The sequence below is a fragment of the Schistocerca americana genome, chromosome 6 (assembly GCF_021461395.2).
Source record: "Schistocerca americana isolate TAMUIC-IGC-003095 chromosome 6, iqSchAmer2.1, whole genome shotgun sequence".
NCBI classification, from domain to species: domain Eukaryota; kingdom Metazoa; phylum Arthropoda; class Insecta; order Orthoptera; family Acrididae; genus Schistocerca; species Schistocerca americana.
The window spans coordinates 652,160,843-652,179,522 of record NC_060124.1 but is presented as its reverse complement, the minus strand read 5'-3'; positions in this window follow the sequence as shown (position 1 = coordinate 652,179,522).

The window sequence follows — 18,680 nt, the reverse complement described above, 5'->3', positions numbered from 1 at the left end:
CGATGTATTGAATCTCGACGCATTTTGAGTGTGCTATCGTCATTGGGAGGCGCTGAACGTTATAATTCACTATCATTTTTGCGTCGGGTTCGAAAATCTAGACTCACAGGAGAACGATGATTAGGTGCCCGAGGCAGCAATAGACCCTTGGAGACAAGTCGGCTGGAGGACGATATATTGGATCACGACAATATTTGAGTGTTCCATGGTCATTAGGAGGCCCTGAATGTTACAATTAACTATCAGTTTTTCGTCGGATTCGAAAATCTAGACTCACTGGAGACGGACCATAAGGTGCCCGAGGCAGCAATAGCCCCTAGGAGACAAGTCGGCTCGAGGCCGATGTATTGAATCTCGACGCAATTTGAGTGTTCCATCGTCATTAGGAGGTCCTGAATGATACAATTAACTATCTGTTTTGCGTCGGATTCGAAAATCTAGACTCACAGGCGAACGACCATAAGGGGCCCGAGGCAGCAATGGACTCGTGGAGACAAGTCGGCTGAAGGACGATGTTTTGAATCTCGACGCAATTTGAGTGATCCAACGTCATTAGGAAGCTATGAACGTTTCAATTAACTATCTGTTTTGCGTCGGGTTCGAAAATCTAGACTCACTGGAGAACGACCATAAGGTGCCCGAGGCTGCAATAGACCCTTGGAGACAAGTCGGCTTAAGGACGATTTATTGAATCTCGACGCAATTTGAGTGTTCCATCGTCATTAGGAGGCCCTAAACGCTACAATTAACTATCAGTTTCGCGATGGATTCAAAAATCTAGACTCACAGGAGAACGACCATAAGGTGCCCGAGGCTGCAATAGACCCTTGGGGACACGTCGGCCGAAGGACGATGTATTGAATCTCGTCGCAATTTGAGTGTTCCATCGTCATTAGGAGGCCCTGAACGCTACAATTAACTATCAGTTTCGCGTCGAATCCAAAAATCTAGACTCACAGGAGACGGAACTTTTGGTGCCCGAGGCACCTTTGGAGACAAGTCGGCTGGAGGATGATGTATTGAATCTCGACGCATTTTGAAAGTTCTTTCGTCATTAGGAGGCGCTGAACGTTACAATTCACTATCATTTTTGCGTCGGGTTCTAAAATCTAGAGTCACAGGAGAACGATCATCAGGTGTCCGAGGCAGCAATAGACCCTTGGAGACAAGTCGGCTGGAGGACGATATATTGGATCACGACAAAATTTGAGTGTTCCATCGTCATTAGGAGGCCCTGAATGTTACAATTAACTATCAGTTTATCGTCGGATTCGAAAATCTAGACTCACTGGAGACGGACCATAACGTGCCCGAGGCAGCAATATCCCTTTGGAGTCAAGTCCGCTGGAGGACAGTGTATTGAAACGCGACGCAATTTGAGTGTTCCTTCGACATTAGGAGGCCCTGAACGTTACAAATTAACAATCAGTTTCGCGTCGGATTCGAAAACCTAGACTCACAGGAGAGCGACCATAAGGAGCCCGAGGCAGCAATATCCCCATGGAGACAAATCGGCTGGAGGTCTATGTATTGAATCTCGACGCTATTTGAGTTTTCCATCGTCATTAGGAGGCGCTGAACGTTACATTTAACTATCATTTTAGCGTCGAATTCGAAAATCTACTCACAGGAGAAGGATCATATGGTGCCCGAGACATCAAAACCCCCTGGATACAAGTAGGCTGGAGGACGATGTATTGAATCTCGACGCAATTTGAGTGTTCCATCGTCATTAGGAGGCCCTGAATTTTACAATTAACTATCTGTTTTGCGTCGGATTCGAAAATCTAGACTCACAGGAGAACGACCATAAGGTGCCCGAGGCAGCAATAGACCCTTGGAGACAAATCGGCTGGAGGACGTGGTATTGGATCGCGACGCAATTTTAGTGTTCCATCGTCATTGGGAGGCCCTGACTGTTACAATTAACTATCAGTCTTTCGTCGCATTCGGAAGTCTCGAACTCACTGGAGACGGACCATAAGGTGCCCGAGGCTATATCCCCCTGGCGACCAGTCCGCTGGAGGACGATGTATCAAATCGCGACGCAATTTGAGTGCTCCATCGTCATTGGGAAATCCTGAACGTTACAACTAACAATCAGTTTCGCGTCGGATTCAAAAATCTAGACTCACAGGAGGCGGACTATTTGGTGCCCGAGGCAGCAATATCCCCTTGGATACAAGTCGGCTGGAGGACGATGTAGTGAATCTCGACGCAATTTGAGTGTTACTTCGTCATTAGGACGCCCTGAACGTTACAATTAACTATCTGTTTTGCGTCGGATTCGAAAATCTAGACTCACAGGAGAACGACCATAAGGTGCCCGAGCCAGCATTAGACCCTTGGAGACAAGTCGGCTCGAGGCCCATGTATTTAATCTCGACGCAATTTGAGTGTTCCATCGTCATTAGGAGTCCCTGAACGTTACAATTAACTATCTGCTTTGCGTCGGATTCGAAAATCTAGACTCACAGGAGACGGAACGTAAGGTGCTCGAGGTAGCAATAGACTCTTGAAGACAAGTCGGCTGAAGGACGATGTATTGAATCTCAACGCAATTTGAGTGTTCCATCGTCATTATGAGGCCCTGAACGTTAAAAGTAACTATCAGTTTCGCGTCGGACTGAAAATCTAGACTCACAGGGGACGGACCACTTGGAGCCCGAGGCAGCAATGTGCCCTTGTAGACAAGTCGGCTGGAGGTCGATGTATTGATTCCCGGCCCATTTTAGTGTTCCATCGTCATTAGGAGGCGCTGAACGTTACAATTCACTATCATTTTTGCGTCGGGTTCGAAAATCTAGACTCACAGGAGAACGATCATAAGGTGCCCGAGGCAGCAAAAGACCCTTGGAGACAAGTCGGCTGGAGGACGATATATTGGATCACGACAAAATTTGAGTGTTCCATCGTCATTAGGAGGCCCTGAACGTTACAATTAACTATCAGTTTTGCTACGGTTTCGAAAACGTAGAATCACCGGAGACGGACCAAGTGGTGCCCGAGGCAGCGATATCCCCTTGGAGACAAGTCGGCTGGAGGACTATGTATTGAATCTCGACGCAATTTAAGTGTTCGATCGTCATTAGGAGGCGCTGAACGTTACAATTAACTATCATTGTAGCGTCGGATTCGAAAATCTACTCACAGAAGAAGGATCATATGGTGCCCGAGACATCAATATCTCCCTGGATACAAGTCGGCTGGAGGACGATGTATTGAATCTCGAAGCAATTTGAGTGTTCCATCGTTATTAGGAGGCCCTGAATGTTACAATTAACTATCAGTTTTTCGTCGGATTCGAAAATCTAGACTCACTAGAGAAGGACCATAACGAGCCCAAGGCAGCAATATCCCCTTGGAGACCAGTCTGCTGGAGGACGGTGTATTGAATCGCGACGCAGTTTGAGTGTTCCTTCGATATTAGGAGGCCCTGAACGTTACAATTAACTATCTGTTTTGCGTCGGATTCGAAAATCTAGACTCACAGGAGAACGACCACAAGGGGCCCGAGGCAGCAATAGACCCTTGGAGACAAGTCGGCTCGAGGCCCATGTCTTGAATCTCGACGCAATTTGAGTGTTCCATCGTCATTAGGAAACACTGAACGTTACAATTAACAATTCGTTTCGCGTCGGATTCGAAAATCTAGACTCACAGGAGAAGGACCATATGGTGGCCGAGGCAGCAATATTCCCTACGAGACAAGTCGGCTGGAGGGCGATGTATTGAATCTCGACGCAATTTGAGTGTTCCATCGTCATTAGGAAACCCTGAACGTTACAATTTACAATCAGTTTCGCGTCGGATTTGAAAATCTAGACTCACAGGAGAGCGACCATAAGGAGCCCGAGGCAGCAATATCCCCATGGAGACAAATCGGCTGGAGGACTATGTATTGAATCTCGACGCAATTTGAGTGTTCCATCGTCATTAGGAGGCGCTGGACGTTACAATTAACTATCATTTTTGCGTCGTAATCGAAAATATAGACTCACAGGAGACGGAACATATGGTACCCGAGGCAGCAATATCCCCTTGGAGACAAGTCGGCTGGAGGACGTGGTATTGGATCGCGACGCAATTTGAGTGTTCCATCGTCATTAGGAGGCCCTGAATGATACAATTAACTATCAGTTTTCCGTCGGATTCGAAAATCTAGACCCACTGGAGACGGACCATAAGGTGCCCGAGGCAGCAATATCCCTTTGGAGACAAGTCTGCTGGAGGACGATGTGTTGAATCGCGACTCAATTTGAGTGCTCCATCGTCATTAGGAGGCCCTGAACGTTACAATTCACTATCATTTTTGCGTCGTAATCGAAAATCTAGACTCACAGGAGACGGAACATATGGTACCCTAGGCAGCAATATCCCCTTGGAGACAAGTCGGCTGGAGGTCGATGTATTGAATGTAGACGCCATTTGAGTGTTCCATCGTCATTAGGAGGCCCTGAACATTACAATTAGCTATCAGTTTTGCGTCGGATTCTAAAGTTTAGGATCACTGGGGAACGACCATATGGGGCCCGAGGCAGCAATAGACCCTTGGAGACAATCGGCTGAATGCCGATATATTGAATATCGACGCAATTAGAGTGTTCCATCGTCATTAGGAGGCCCTGAACGTTACAATTAACTATCAGTTTTGCTACGGTTTCGAAAACGTAGAATCACCGGAGACGGACCAAGTGGTGCTCGAGGCAGCGATATCCCCTTGGAGACAAGTCTGCTGGAGGACGATGTAGTGAATTTCGACGCAATTTGAGTGTTTCCTCGTCATTAGGAAGCCCTGAACGTTACAATTAACTATCTGTTTTGCGTCGGATCCGAAAATCTAGATCCACAGGAGAACGACCATAAGGTGCCCGAGGCAGTAATAGACCCTTGGGGACAACTCGGCTGAAGGACGATGTATTGAATCTCGTCGCAATTTGAGTGTTCCATCGTCATTAGGAGGCCCTGAACGCTACAATTAACTATCAGTTTCGCGTCGGATTCAAAAATCTAGACTCACAGGAGACGGACCATTTGGTGCCGGAGGCAGCAATATCCCCTTGGAGACCAGTCCGCTGGAGGACGATGTATTGAATCGCGACTCAATTTGAGTGCTCCATGGTCATTAGGAGGCCATGAACGTTACAATTAACTATCAGTTTTCCTACGGATTCGAAAACGTAGAATCACCGGAGACGGACCAAGTGGTGCCCAAGGCAGCGATATCCCCTTGGAGACAAGTCGGCTGGAGGACGATGTAGTGTATCTCGACGCAATTTGTGTGTTCCTTCGTCATTACGACGCCCTGAACGTTACAATTAACTATCTCTTTTGCGTCGGATTCGAAAATATAGTTTCACAGGGGAACGACCATAAGGTGCCCGAGGCAGCATTAGAACCATGGAGACAAATCGGCTGGAGGACGAGGTATTGGTTCGCGACGCAATTTGAGTGTTCCATCGTAACTAGGAGGCCCTGATTGTTACAATTAACGATCAGTTTTGCGTCGGATTAGAATATCTAGACTCACAGGAGAACGACCATAAGGTGCCCGAGGCAGCAATAGACCGTTGGAAACAAGTCGGCTGAAGGACGATGTTTTGAATCTCGACGCAATTTGAGTGTTCCACCGTCATTAGGAAACCCTGAATGTTACAATTAACAATCAGTTTGGCGTCGGATTCGAAAATCTAGACTCACAGGAGAGCGAACATAAGGAGCCCGAGGCAGCAATATCCCCATGGAGACAAGTCGGCTGGAGGACGATGTATTGAATCTCGACGCAATTTGAGTGTTCCATCGTCATTAGGAGGCGCTGAACTTTACAATTAACTATCATTTTAGCGTCGGATTCGAAAATCTACTCACAGGAGTAGGATCATATGGTGCCCGAGACAACAATATCCCCTTGGAGACAAGTCGGCTGGAGGACGATGTATTGAATAGCGACGCAATTTGAGTGCTCCATCGTCATTAGGAGGCCCTGAACGTTACAATTATCAATCAGTTTTGCTTCGGATTCGAAAACGTAGAATCACCGGAGACGGACCAAGTGGTGCCCGAGGCAGCGATATCCCCTTGGAAACAAGTCCGCTGGAGGACGATGTATTGAATATCGACGCAATTTGAGTGATCCTTCGTCATTTGGAGGCCCTGAACGTTACAATTAACTATCTCCTTTGCGTCGGATTCGAAAATCTAGACCCACACGAGACCGAACATAAGGTGCCGAGGTAGCAATAGACTCTTGAAGACAAGTCGGCTGAAGGACGATGTATTGAATCTCAACGCAATTTGAGTGTTCCATCGTCATTATGAGGCCCTGAACGTTAAAATTAACTATCAGTTTCGCGTCGGACTGAAAATCTAGAGTAACAGGTGACGGACCACTTGGAGCCCGAGGCAGCAATATCCCCTTGTAGACACGTCAGCTGGAGGTCGATGTATTGACTCCCGACCCATTTTAGTATTCTATCGTCATTAGGAGGCGCTGAACGTTACAATTCACTATCATTTTTGCGTCGGGTTCAAAAATCTAGACTCGCAGGAGAACGATCATAAGGTGCCCGAGGCAGCAAAAGACCCTTGGAGACAAGTCGGCTGGAGGACGATATATTGGATCACGACAAAATTTGGTGTTCCATCGTCATTAGGAGGCGCTGAATGGTACAATTAACTATCAGTTTTTCGTCGGATTCTAAAATCTAGACTCAATGGAGACGGACCATAAGGTGCCCGAGGCAGCAATATCCCCTTGGAGACCAGTCCGCTGGAGGACGATGTATTGAATCGCGACTCAATTTGAGTGCTCCATGGTCATTAGGAGGCCCTGAACGTTACAATTAACTATCAGTTTTGCTACGGATTCGAATACGTAGAATCACCGGAGACGGACCAAGTGGTGCCCGAGGCAGCGATATCCCCTTGCAGACAAGTCGGCTGGAGGACGATGTAGTGAATCTCGACGCAATTTGTGTGTTGCTTCGTCATTAGGACGCCCTGAACGTTACAATTAACTATCTGTTTTGCGTCGGATTCGAAAACATAGTTTCACAGGGGAACGACCATAAGGTGCCCGAGGCAGCAATAGAACCGTGGAGACAAATCGGCTGGAGGACGAGGTATTGGATCGCGACGCAATTTGAGTGTTCCATCGTAACTAGGAGGCCCTGATTGTTACAATTAACGATCAGTTTTGCGTCGGATTAGAATATCTAGACTCACAGGAGAACGACCACAAGGTGCCCGAGGCAGCAATAGACCGTTGGAGACAAGTCGGCTGTAGGACGATGTATTTAATCTCGACGCAATTTGAGTGTTCCATCGTCATTAGGAAGCCCTGAACGCTACAATTAACAATCAGTTTCGCGTCGGATTCGAAAATCTAGACTCACAGGAGAGCGAACATAAGGAGCCCGAGGCAGCAATATCCCCATGGAGACAAGTCGGCTGGAGGACGATGTATTGAATCTCGACGCAATTTGAGTGTTCCATCGTCATTAGGAGGCGCTGAACGTTACAATTAACTATCATTTTAGCGTCGGATTCGAAAATCTACTCACAGGAGTAGGATCATATGGTGCCCGAGACAACAATATCCCCTTGGAGACAAGTCGGCTGGAGGACGATGTATTGAATAGCGACGCAATTTTAGTGCTCCATCGTCATTAGGAGGCCCTGAACGTTACAATTAACAATCAGTTTTGCTTGGGATTCGAAAACGTAGAATCACCGGAGACGGACCAAGTGGTGCCCGAGGCAGCGATATCCCCTTGGAAACAAGTCCGCTGGAGGACGATGTAGTGAATATCGACGCAATTTGAGTGGTCCTTCGTCATTAGGAGTCCCTGAACGTTACAATTAACTATCTCCTTTGCGTGGGATTCGAAAATCAAGACTCACAGGAGACTGAACATAAGGTGCCCGAGGTAGCAATAGACTCTTGAAGACAAGTCGGCTGAAGGACGATGTATTGAATCTCAACGCAATTTGAGTGTTCCATCGTCATTATGAGGGCCTGAACGTTAAAATTAACTATCAGTTTCGCGTCGGACTGAAAATCTAGGGTAACAGGTGACGGACCACTTGGAGCCCGAGGCAGCAATATCCCCTTGTAGACAAGTCGGCTGGAGGTCGATGTATTGACTCCCGACCCATTTTAGTGTTCTATCGTCATTAGGAGGCGCTGAACGTCACAATTCACTATCATTTTTGCGTCGGGTTCGAAAATCTAGACTCACAGGAGAACGATCATAAGGTGCCCGAGGCAGCAAAAGACCCTTGGAGAACAGTCGGCTGGAGGACGATATATTGGATCACGACAAAATTTGAGTGTTCCATCGTCATTAGGAGGCCCTGAATGGTACTATTAACTATCAGTATTTCGTCGGATTCAAAAATCTAGACTCACTGGAGACGGACAATAAGGAGCCAGAGGCAGCAATATCCCCTTGGAGACCAGTCCGCTGGAGGACGAAGTAGTGTATCTCGACGCAATTTGTGTGTTCCTTCGTCATTACGACGCCCTGAACGTTACAATTAACTATCTCTTTTGCGTCGGATTCGAAAATATAGTTTCACAGGGGAACGACCATAAGGTGCCCGAGGCAGCATTAGAACCATGGAGACAAATCGGCTGGAGGACGAGGTATTGGTTCGCGACGCAATTTGAGTGTTCCATCGTAACTAGGAGGCCCTGATTGTTACAATTAACGATCAGTTTTGCGTCGGATTAGAATATCTAGACTCACAGGAGAACGACCATAAGGTGCCCGAGGCAGCAATAGACCGTTGGAAACAAGTCGGCTGAAGGACGATGTTTTGAATCTCGACGCAATTTGAGTGTTCCACCGTCATTAGGAAACCCTGAATGTTACAATTAACAATCAGTTTGGCGTCGGATTCGAAAATCTAGACTCACAGGAGAGCGAACATAAGGAGCCCGAGGCAGCAATATCCCCATGGAGACAAGTCGGCTGGAGGACGATGTATTGAATCTCGACGCAATTTGAGTGTTCCATCGTCATTAGGAGGCGCTGAACTTTACAATTAACTATCATTTTAGCGTCGGATTCGAAAATCTACTCACAGGAGTAGGATCACATGGTGCCCGAGACAACAATATCCCCTTGGAGACAAGTCGGCTGGAGGACGATGTATTGAATAGCGACGCAATTTGAGTGCTCCATCGTCATTAGGAGGCCCTGAACGTTACAATTAACAATCAGTTTTGCTTCGGATTCGAAAACGTAGAATCACCGGAGACGGACCAAGTGGTGCCCGAGGCAGCGATATCCCCTTGGAGACAAGTCCGCTGGATGACGAAGTATTGAATCGCGACTCAATTTGAGTGCTCCATCGTCATTAGGAGGCCCTGAACGTTACAATTAACTATCTGTTTTGCTACGGTTTCGAAAACGTAGAATCACAGGAGACGTACCAAGTGGTGCCCGAGGCAGCGATATCCCCTTGGAGACAAGTCGGCTGGAGGACTATGTATTGAATCTCGACGCAATTTGAGTGTTCCATCGTCATTAGGAGGCGCTGAACGTTACAATTAACTATCATTTTAGCGTCGGATTCGAAAATCTACTCACAGGAGAAGGATCATATGGTGCCCGAGACATCAATATCCCCCTGGATACAAGTCGGCTGGAGGACGATGTATTGAATCTCGACGCAATTTGAGTGTTCCATCGTCATTAGGAGGCGCTGAACGTTACAATTCACTATCATTTTTGCGTCAGGTTCGAAAATCTAGACTCACAGGAGAACGATCATAAGGTGCCCGAGGCAGCAATAGACCCTTGGGGACAAGTCTGCACGAGGCCCATGTATTTAATCTCGACGCAATTTGAGTGTTCCATCGTCATTAGGAGTCCCTGAACGTTACAATTAACTATCTGCTTTGCGTCGGATTTGAAAATTTAGACTCACAGGAGACCGTACATAAGGTACCCGAGGCAGCAATAGACTCTTGAAGACAAGTCGGATGAAGGACGATGTATTCAATCTCGTCGCAATTTGAGTGTTCCATCGACATTAGGAGGCCCTGAACGCTGCAATTAACTATCAGTTTCGCGTCGGATTCAAAAATCTGGACTCACAGGAGACGGACCATTTGGTGCCGGAGGCAGCAATATCCCCTTAGAGACCAGTCCGCTGGAGGACGATGTATTGAATCGCGACGCAATTTGAGTGCTCCATCGTCATTAGGAGGCCCTGAACGTTACAATTAACAGTCAGATTTGCGTCGGATTCAATAACGTAGAATGACCGGAGACGGACCAAGTGGTGCCCGAGGCAGCGATATCCCCTTGGAAACAAGTCCGCTGTAGGACGATGTAGTGAATATCGACGCAATTTGAGTTTTCCTTCGTCATTAGGAGGCCCTGAAGGTTACAATTAACTATCTGTTTTGCGTCGAATTCGAAAATCTAGACTCACAGGAGAACGACCATAACATACCCGAGCCGGCAATAGACCCTTGGAGACAAGTCGGCACGAGGCCCATGTATTTAATCTCGACGCAATTTGAGTGTTCCATCGTCATTAGGAGTCCCTGAACGTTACAATTAACTATCTGCTTTGCGTCGGATTTGAAAATTTAGACTCACAGGAGACCGTACATAAGGTACCCGAGGCAGCAATAGACTCTTGAAGACAAGTCGGATGAAGGACGATGTATTCAATCTCGACGCAATTGAAGTGTTCCATCGTCATTATCAGGCCCTGAACGTTGCAATTAACTATCAGTTTCGCGTCGGACTAAAAATCTAGACCCACAGGTGACGGACCGCATGGAGCCCGAGGCAGCATTATCCCCTTGTAGACAAGTCGGCTGGAGGTCGATGTATTGACTCCCGACGCAATTTGAGTGTTCCATCGTCATTACGAGGCGCTGAACGTTACAATTAACTATCATTTTTGCGTCGGATTCGAAAATCTATACTCACAGGAGACGGAACATATGGTGCCCGAGGCACCAATATCCCCTTGGAGACAAGTCGGCTAGAGGTCGATGAATTGAATCTAGACGCCATTTGAGTGTTCCATCGTTATTAGGAGGCCCTGAACATTACAATTAACTATCAGTTTTGCGTCGGATTCTAAAATCTAGGCTCACTGGGGAACGACCATAAGGGGCCCGAGGCAGCAATAGACCCTTGGAGACAAATCGGCTGAATGCCGATATATTGAATCTCGACGCAATTAGAGTGTTCCATCGTCATTAGGATACCCTGAGCGTTACAATTAACAATCAGTTTCGCGTCGGATTCGAAAATCTAGACTCACAGGTGAGCGACCATAAGGAGCCCGAGGCAGCAATATCCCCATGACGACAATCAGGCTGGAGGACGATGTATTTAATCTCGACGCAATTTGAGTGTTCCATCGTCATTAGGAGGCGCTGAACGTTACAATTAACTATCATTTTAGCGTCGGATTCGAAAATCCACTCACACGAGAAGGATCATATGGTGACCGAGACATCAATATCCCCTTGGAAACAAGTCGGCTGGACGACGATGTATTGAATCTCGACGCATTTTGAGTGCTCTTTCGTCATTAGGAGGCGCTGAACGTTACAATTCACTATCATTTTTGCGTCGGGTTCGAAAATCTAGACTCACAGGAGAACGATCATAAGGTGCCCGAGGCAGCAATAGACCCTTGGAGACAAGTCGGCTGGAGGACGATATATTGGATCACGACAAAATTTGAGTGTTCCGTCGTCATTAGGAGGCCCTGAATGTTACAATTAACTATCAGTTTTTCGTCGGATTCGAAAATCTAGACTCACTGGAGACGAACCATAACGTGCCCGAGGCTGCAATATCCCCTTGGAGACCAGTCCGCTGGAGGATGGTGTATTGAATCGAGACGCAATTTGAGTGATCCTTCGATATTAGGAGGCCCTGAACGTTACAATTAACTATCTGTTTTGCGTCGGATTCGAAAATCTAGACTCACAGGAGAACGACCACAAGGGGCCCGAGGCAGCAATAGACCCTTGGAGACAAGTCGGCTCGAGGCCCATGTATTGAATCTCGACGCAGTTTGAGTGTTCCATCGTCATTAGGAAACCCTGAACGTTACAATTAACAATCAGTTTCGCGTCGGATTCGAAAATCTAGACTCACAGGAGAAGGACCATATGGTGCCCGAGGCAGCAATATTCCCTACGAGGCAAGTCGGCTGGAGGGCGATGTATTGACTCTCGACGCAATTTGAGTGTTCCGTCGTCATTAGGAAACCCTGAACGTTACAATTTACAATTAGATTCGCGTCGGATTCGAAAATCTACACTCACAGGAGAGCGACCATAAGGAGCCCGAGGCAGCAATATCCCCATGGAGACAAATCGGCTGGAGGACTATGTATTGAATCTCGACGCAATTTGAGTGTTCCATCGTCATTAGGAGGCGCTGGACGTTACAATTAACTAACATTTTAGCGTCGTATTCGAAAATCTACACACAGGAGAAGGATCATATGGTGCCCGAGACATCAAAACCCCCTGCATACAAATAGGCTGGAGGACGATGTATTGAATCTCGACGCATTTAGAATGTTCCATCGTCATTAGGAGGCCCTGAATGATGCAATTAACCATCAGTTTTTCGTCGGATTCGAAAATCTAGACCCACTGGAGACGGACCATAAGGTGAACGAGGCAGCAATATCCCTTTGGAGACAAGTCTGTTGGAGGACGATGTGTTGAATCGCGACTCAATTTGAGTGCTCCATCGTCATTAGGAGGCCCTGAATTTTACAATTAACTATCAGTTTCGCGTCGGACTGAATATCTAGACCCACAGGTGACGGACCACATGGAGCCCGAGGCAGCATTATCCCCTTGTAGACAAGTCGGCTGGAGGTCGATGTATTGACTCCCGACGCAATTTGAGTCTTCCATCGTCATTACGAGGCGCTGAACGTTACAATTAACTATCATTTTTGCGTCGGATTCGAAAATCTAGACTCACAGGAGACGGAACATATGGTGCCCGAGGCACCAATGTCAGCTTGGAGACAAGTCGGCTAGAGGTCGATGAATTGAATCTAGACGCCATTTGAGTGTTTCATCGTTATTAGGAGGCCCTGAACATTACAATTAACTATCAGTTTTGCGTCGGATTCTAAAATCTAGGCTCACTGGGGAACGACCATAAGGGGCCCGAGGCAGCAATATACCCTTGGAGACAAATCGGCTGAATGCCGATATATTGAATCTCGACGCAATTAGAGTGTTCCATCGTCATTCGGAAACCCTGAGCGTTACAATTAACAATCAGTTTCGCGTCGGATTCGAAAATCTAGACTCACAGGAGAGCGACCATAAGGAGCCCGAGGCAGCAATATCCCCATGGAGACAAATCGGCTGGAGGACTATGTATTGAATCTCGACGCAATTTGAGTGTTCCATCGTCATTAGGAGGCGCTGGACGTTACAATTAACTATCATTTTAGCGTCGTATTCGAAAATCTACTCACAGGAAAAGGATCATATGGTGCCCGAGACATCAAAACCCCCTGGATACAAATCGGCTGGAGGACTATGTATTGAATCTCGACGCATTTTGAATGTTCCATCGTCATTAGGAGGCAGTGAATTTTACAATTAACTATCTGTTTTGCGTCGGATTCGAAAATCTAGACTCACAGGAGAACGACCATAAGGTGCCCGAGGCAGCAATAGACCCTTGGAGACAAATCGGCTGGAGGACGTGGTATTGGATCGCGACGCAATTTGAGTGTTCCATCGTCATTAGGAGGCCCTGAATGATACAATTAACTATCAGTTTTTCGTCGGATTCGAAAATCTAGACTCACTGGAGACGGACCATAACGTACCCGAGGCAGCAATATCCCCTTGGAGACCAGTCCGCTGGAGGACGGTGTATTGAATCGCGACGCAATTTGAGTGTTACTTCGATATTAGGAGGCCCCGAACGTTACAATTAACTATCTGTTTTGCATCGGATTCGAAAATCTAGACTCACAGGAGAACGACAACAAGGGGCCCGAGGCAGCAATAGACCCTTGGAGACAAATCGGCTCGAGGCCCATGTATTGAATCTCGACGCAATTTGAGAGTTCCATCGTCATTAGGAAACCCTGAACGTTACAATTTATAATCAGTTTCGCGTCGGATTCGAAAATCTAGACTCACAGGAGAAGGACCATATGGTGCCCGAGGCAGCAATATTCCCTACGAGACAAGTCGGCTGGAGGCCGATAGATTGAATCTCGACGCAATTTGCGTGTTCCATCGTCATTAGGAAACCCTGAACGTCACAATTTACAATCAGTTTCGCGTCGGATTCGAAAATGTAGACTCACAGGAGAGCGACCATAAGGAGCCCGAGGCAGCAATATCCCCATGGAGACAAATCGGATGGAGGACTAAGTATTGAATCTCGACGCAATTTGAGTGTTCCATCGTCATTAGGAGGCGCTGGACGTTACAATTAACTATCATTTTAGCGTCGTATTCGAAAATCTACACACGGGAGAAGGATCATATGGTGCCCGAGACATCAAAACCCCCTGGATACAAATAGGCTGGAGGACGATGTATTGAATCTCGACGCATTTAGAATGTTCCATCGTCATTAGGAGGCCCTGAATTTTACAATTAACTATCTGTTTTGCGTCGGATTCGAAAATCTAGACTCACAGGAGAACGACCATAAGGTGCCCGAGGCAGCAATAGACCCTTAGAGACAAATCGGCAGGAGGACGTGGTATTGGATCGCGACGCAATTTGAGTGTTCCATCGTCATTAGGAGGCCCTGAATGATACAATTAACCATCAGTTTTTCGTCGGATTCGAAAATCTAGACCCACTGGAGACGGACCATAAGGTGCCCGAGGCAGCAATATCCCTTTGGAGACAAGTCTGTTGGAGGACGATGTGTTGAATCGCGACTCAATTTGAGTGCTCCATCGTCATTAGGAGGCCCTGAATTTTACAATTAACTATCAGTTTCGCGTCGGACTGAATATCTAGACCCACAGGTGACGGACCACATGGAACCCGAGGCAGCATTATCCCCTTGTAGACAAGTCGGCTGGAGGTCGATGTATTGACTCCCGACGCAATTTGAGTCTTCCATCGTCATTACGGGGCGCTGAACGTTACAATTAACTATCATTTTTGCGTCGGATTCGAAAATCTAGTCTCACAGGAGACGGAACATATGGTGCCCGAGGCACCAATGTGAGCTTGTAGACAAGTCGGCTAGAGGTCGATGAATTGAATCTAGACGCCATTTGAGTGTTTCATCGTTATTAGGAGGCCCTGAACATTACAATTAACTATCAGTTTTGCGTCGGATTCTAAAATCTAGGCTCACTGGGGAACGACCATAAGGGGCCCGAGGCAGCAACATACCCTTGGAGACAAATCGGCTGAATGCCGATATAATGAATCTCGACGCAATTAGAGTGTTCCATCGTCATTCGGAAACCCTGAGCGTTCCAATTAACAATCAGTTTCGCGTGGGATTCGAAAATCTAGACTCACAGGAGAGCGACCATAAGGAGCCCAAGGCAGCAATATCCCCATGGAGACAAATCGGCTGGAGGACTATGTATTGAATCTCGACGCAATTTGAGTGTTCCATCGTCATTAGGAGGCGCTGGACGTTACAATTAACTATCATTTTAGCGTCGTATTCGAAAATCTACTCACAGGAGAAGGATCATATGGTGCCCGAGACATCAAAACCCCCTGGATACAAATCGGCTGGAGGACTATGTATTGAAACTCGACGCATTTTGAATGTTCCATCGTCATTAGGAGGCACTGAATTTTACAATTAACTATCTGTTTTGCGTCGGATTCGAAAATCTAGACTCACAGGAGAACGACCATAAGGTGCCCGAGGCAGCAATAGACCCTTATAGACAAATCGGCTGGAGGACGTGGTATTGGATCGCGACGCAATTTGAGTGTTCCATCGTCATTAGGAGGCCCTGAATGATACAATTAACTATCAGTTTTTCGTCGGATTCGAAAATCTAGACTCACTGGAGACGGACCATAACGTGCCCGAGGCAGCAATATCCCCTTGGAGACCAGTCCGCTGGAGGACGGTGTATTGAATCGCGACGCAATTTGAGTGTTCCTTCGATATTAGGAGGCCCTGAACGTTACAATTAACTATCTGTTTTGCATCGGATTCGAAAATCTAGACTCACAGGAGAACGACAACAAGGGGCCCGAGGCAGCAATAGACCCTTGGAGACAAGTCGGCTCGAGGCCCATGTATTGAATCTCGACGCAATTTGAGAGTTCCATCGTCATTAGGAAACCCTGAACGTTACAATTAATAATCAGTTTCGCGTCGGATTCGAAAATCTAGACACACAGGAGAAGGGCCATATGGTGCCCGAGGCAGCAATATTCCCTACGAGACAAGTCGGCTGGATGGCGATGTATTGAATCTCGACGCAATTTGAGTGTTCCATCGTCATTAGGAAACCCTTAACGTCACAATTTACAATCAGTTTCGCGTCGGATTCGAAAATGTAGACTCACAGGAGAGCGACCATAAGGAGCCCGAGGCAGCAATATCCCCATGGAGACAAATCGGCTGGAGGACTATGTATTGAATCTCGACGCAATTTGAGTGTTCCATCGTCATTAGGAGGCGCTGGACGTTACAATTAACTATCATTTTAGCGTCGTATTCGAAAATCTACTCACAGGAGAAGGATCATATGGTGCCGGAGACATCAAAACCCCCTGGATACAAATAGGCTGGAGGACGATGTATTGAATCTCGACGCATTTTGAATGTTCCATCGTCATCAGGAGGCCCTGAATTTTATAATTAACGATCTGTTTTGCGTCGGATTCTAAAATCTAGACTCACAGGAGAACGACCATAAGGTGCCCGAGGCAACAATAGACCCTTAGAGACAAATCGGCTGGAGGGCGTGGTATTGGATCGCGACGCAATTTGAGTGTTCCATCGTCATTAGGAGGCCCTGAATGATACAATTAACCATCAGTTTTTCGTCGGATTCGAAAATCTAGACCCGCTGGAGACGGACCATAAGGTGCCCGAGGCAGCAATATCCTTTTGGAGACAAGTCTGCTGGAGGACGATGTGTTGAATTGCGACTCAATTTGAGTGCTCCATCGTCATTAGGAGGCCCTGAATTTTACAATTAACTATCAGTTTCGCGTCGGACTGAAAATCTAGACCCACAGGTGACGGACCACATGGAGCCCGAGGCAGCATTATCCCCTTGTAGACAAGTCGGCCGGAGGTCGATGTATTGACTCCCGACGCAATTTGAGTCTTCCATCGTCATTACGAGGCGCTGAACGTTACAATTAACTATCATTTTTGCGTCGGATTCGAAAATCTAGACTCACAGGAGACGGAACATATGGTGCCCGAGGCACCAATGTCAGCTTGGAGACAAGTCGGCTAGAGGTCGATGAATTGAATCTAGACGCCATTTGAGTGTTTCATCGTTATTAGGAGGCCCTGAACATTACAATTAACTATCAGTTTTGCGTCGGATTCTGAAATCTAGGCTCACTGGGGAACGACCATAAGGGGCCCGAGGCAGCAACATACCCTTGGAGACAAATCGGCTGAATGCCGATATAATGAATCTCGACGCAATTAGAGTGTTCCATCGTCATTCGGAAACCCTGAGCGTTCCAATTAACAATCAGTTTCGCGTGGGATTCGAAAATCTAGACTCACAGGAGAGCGACCATAAGGAGCCCAAGGCAGCAATATCCCCATGGAGACAAATCGGCTGGAGGACTATGTATTGAATCTCGACGCAATTTGAGTGTTCCATCGTCATTAGGAGGCGCTGGACGTTACAATTAACTATCATTTTAGCGTCGTATTCGAAAATCTACTCACAGGAGAAGGATCATATGGTGCCCGAGACATCAAAACCCCCTGGATACAAATCGGCTGGAGGACTATGTATTGAAACTCGACGCATTTTGAATGTTCCATCGTCATTAGGAGGCACTGAATTTTACAATTAACTATCGGTTTTGCGTCGGATTCGAAAATCTAGACTCACAGGAGAACGACCATAAGGTGCCCGAGGCAGCAATAGACCCTTATAGACAAATCGGCTGGAGGACGTGGTATTGGATCGCGACGCAATTTGAGTGTTCCATCGTCATTAGGAGGCCCTGAATGATACAATTAACTATCAGTTTTTCGTCGGATTCGAAAATCTAGACTCACTGGAGACGGACCATAACGTGCCCGAGGCAGCAATATCCCCTTGGAGACCAGTCCGCTGGAGGACGGTGTATTGAATCGCGACGCAATTTGAGTGTTCCTTCGATATTAGGAGGCCCTGAACGTTACAATTAACTATCTGTTTTGCATCGGATTCGAAAATCTAGACTCACAGGAGAACGACAACAAGGGGCCCGAGGCAGCAATAGACCCTTGGAGACAAGTCGGCTCGAGGCCCATGTATTGAATCTCGACGCAATTTGAGAGTTCCATCGTCATTAGGAAACCCTGAACGTTACAATTAATAATCAGTTTCGCGTCGGATTCGAAAATCTAGACACACAGGAGAAGGGCCATATGGTGCCCGAGGCAGCAATATTCCCTACGAGACAAGTCGGCTGGATGGCGATGTATTGAATCTCGACGCAATTTGAGTGTTCC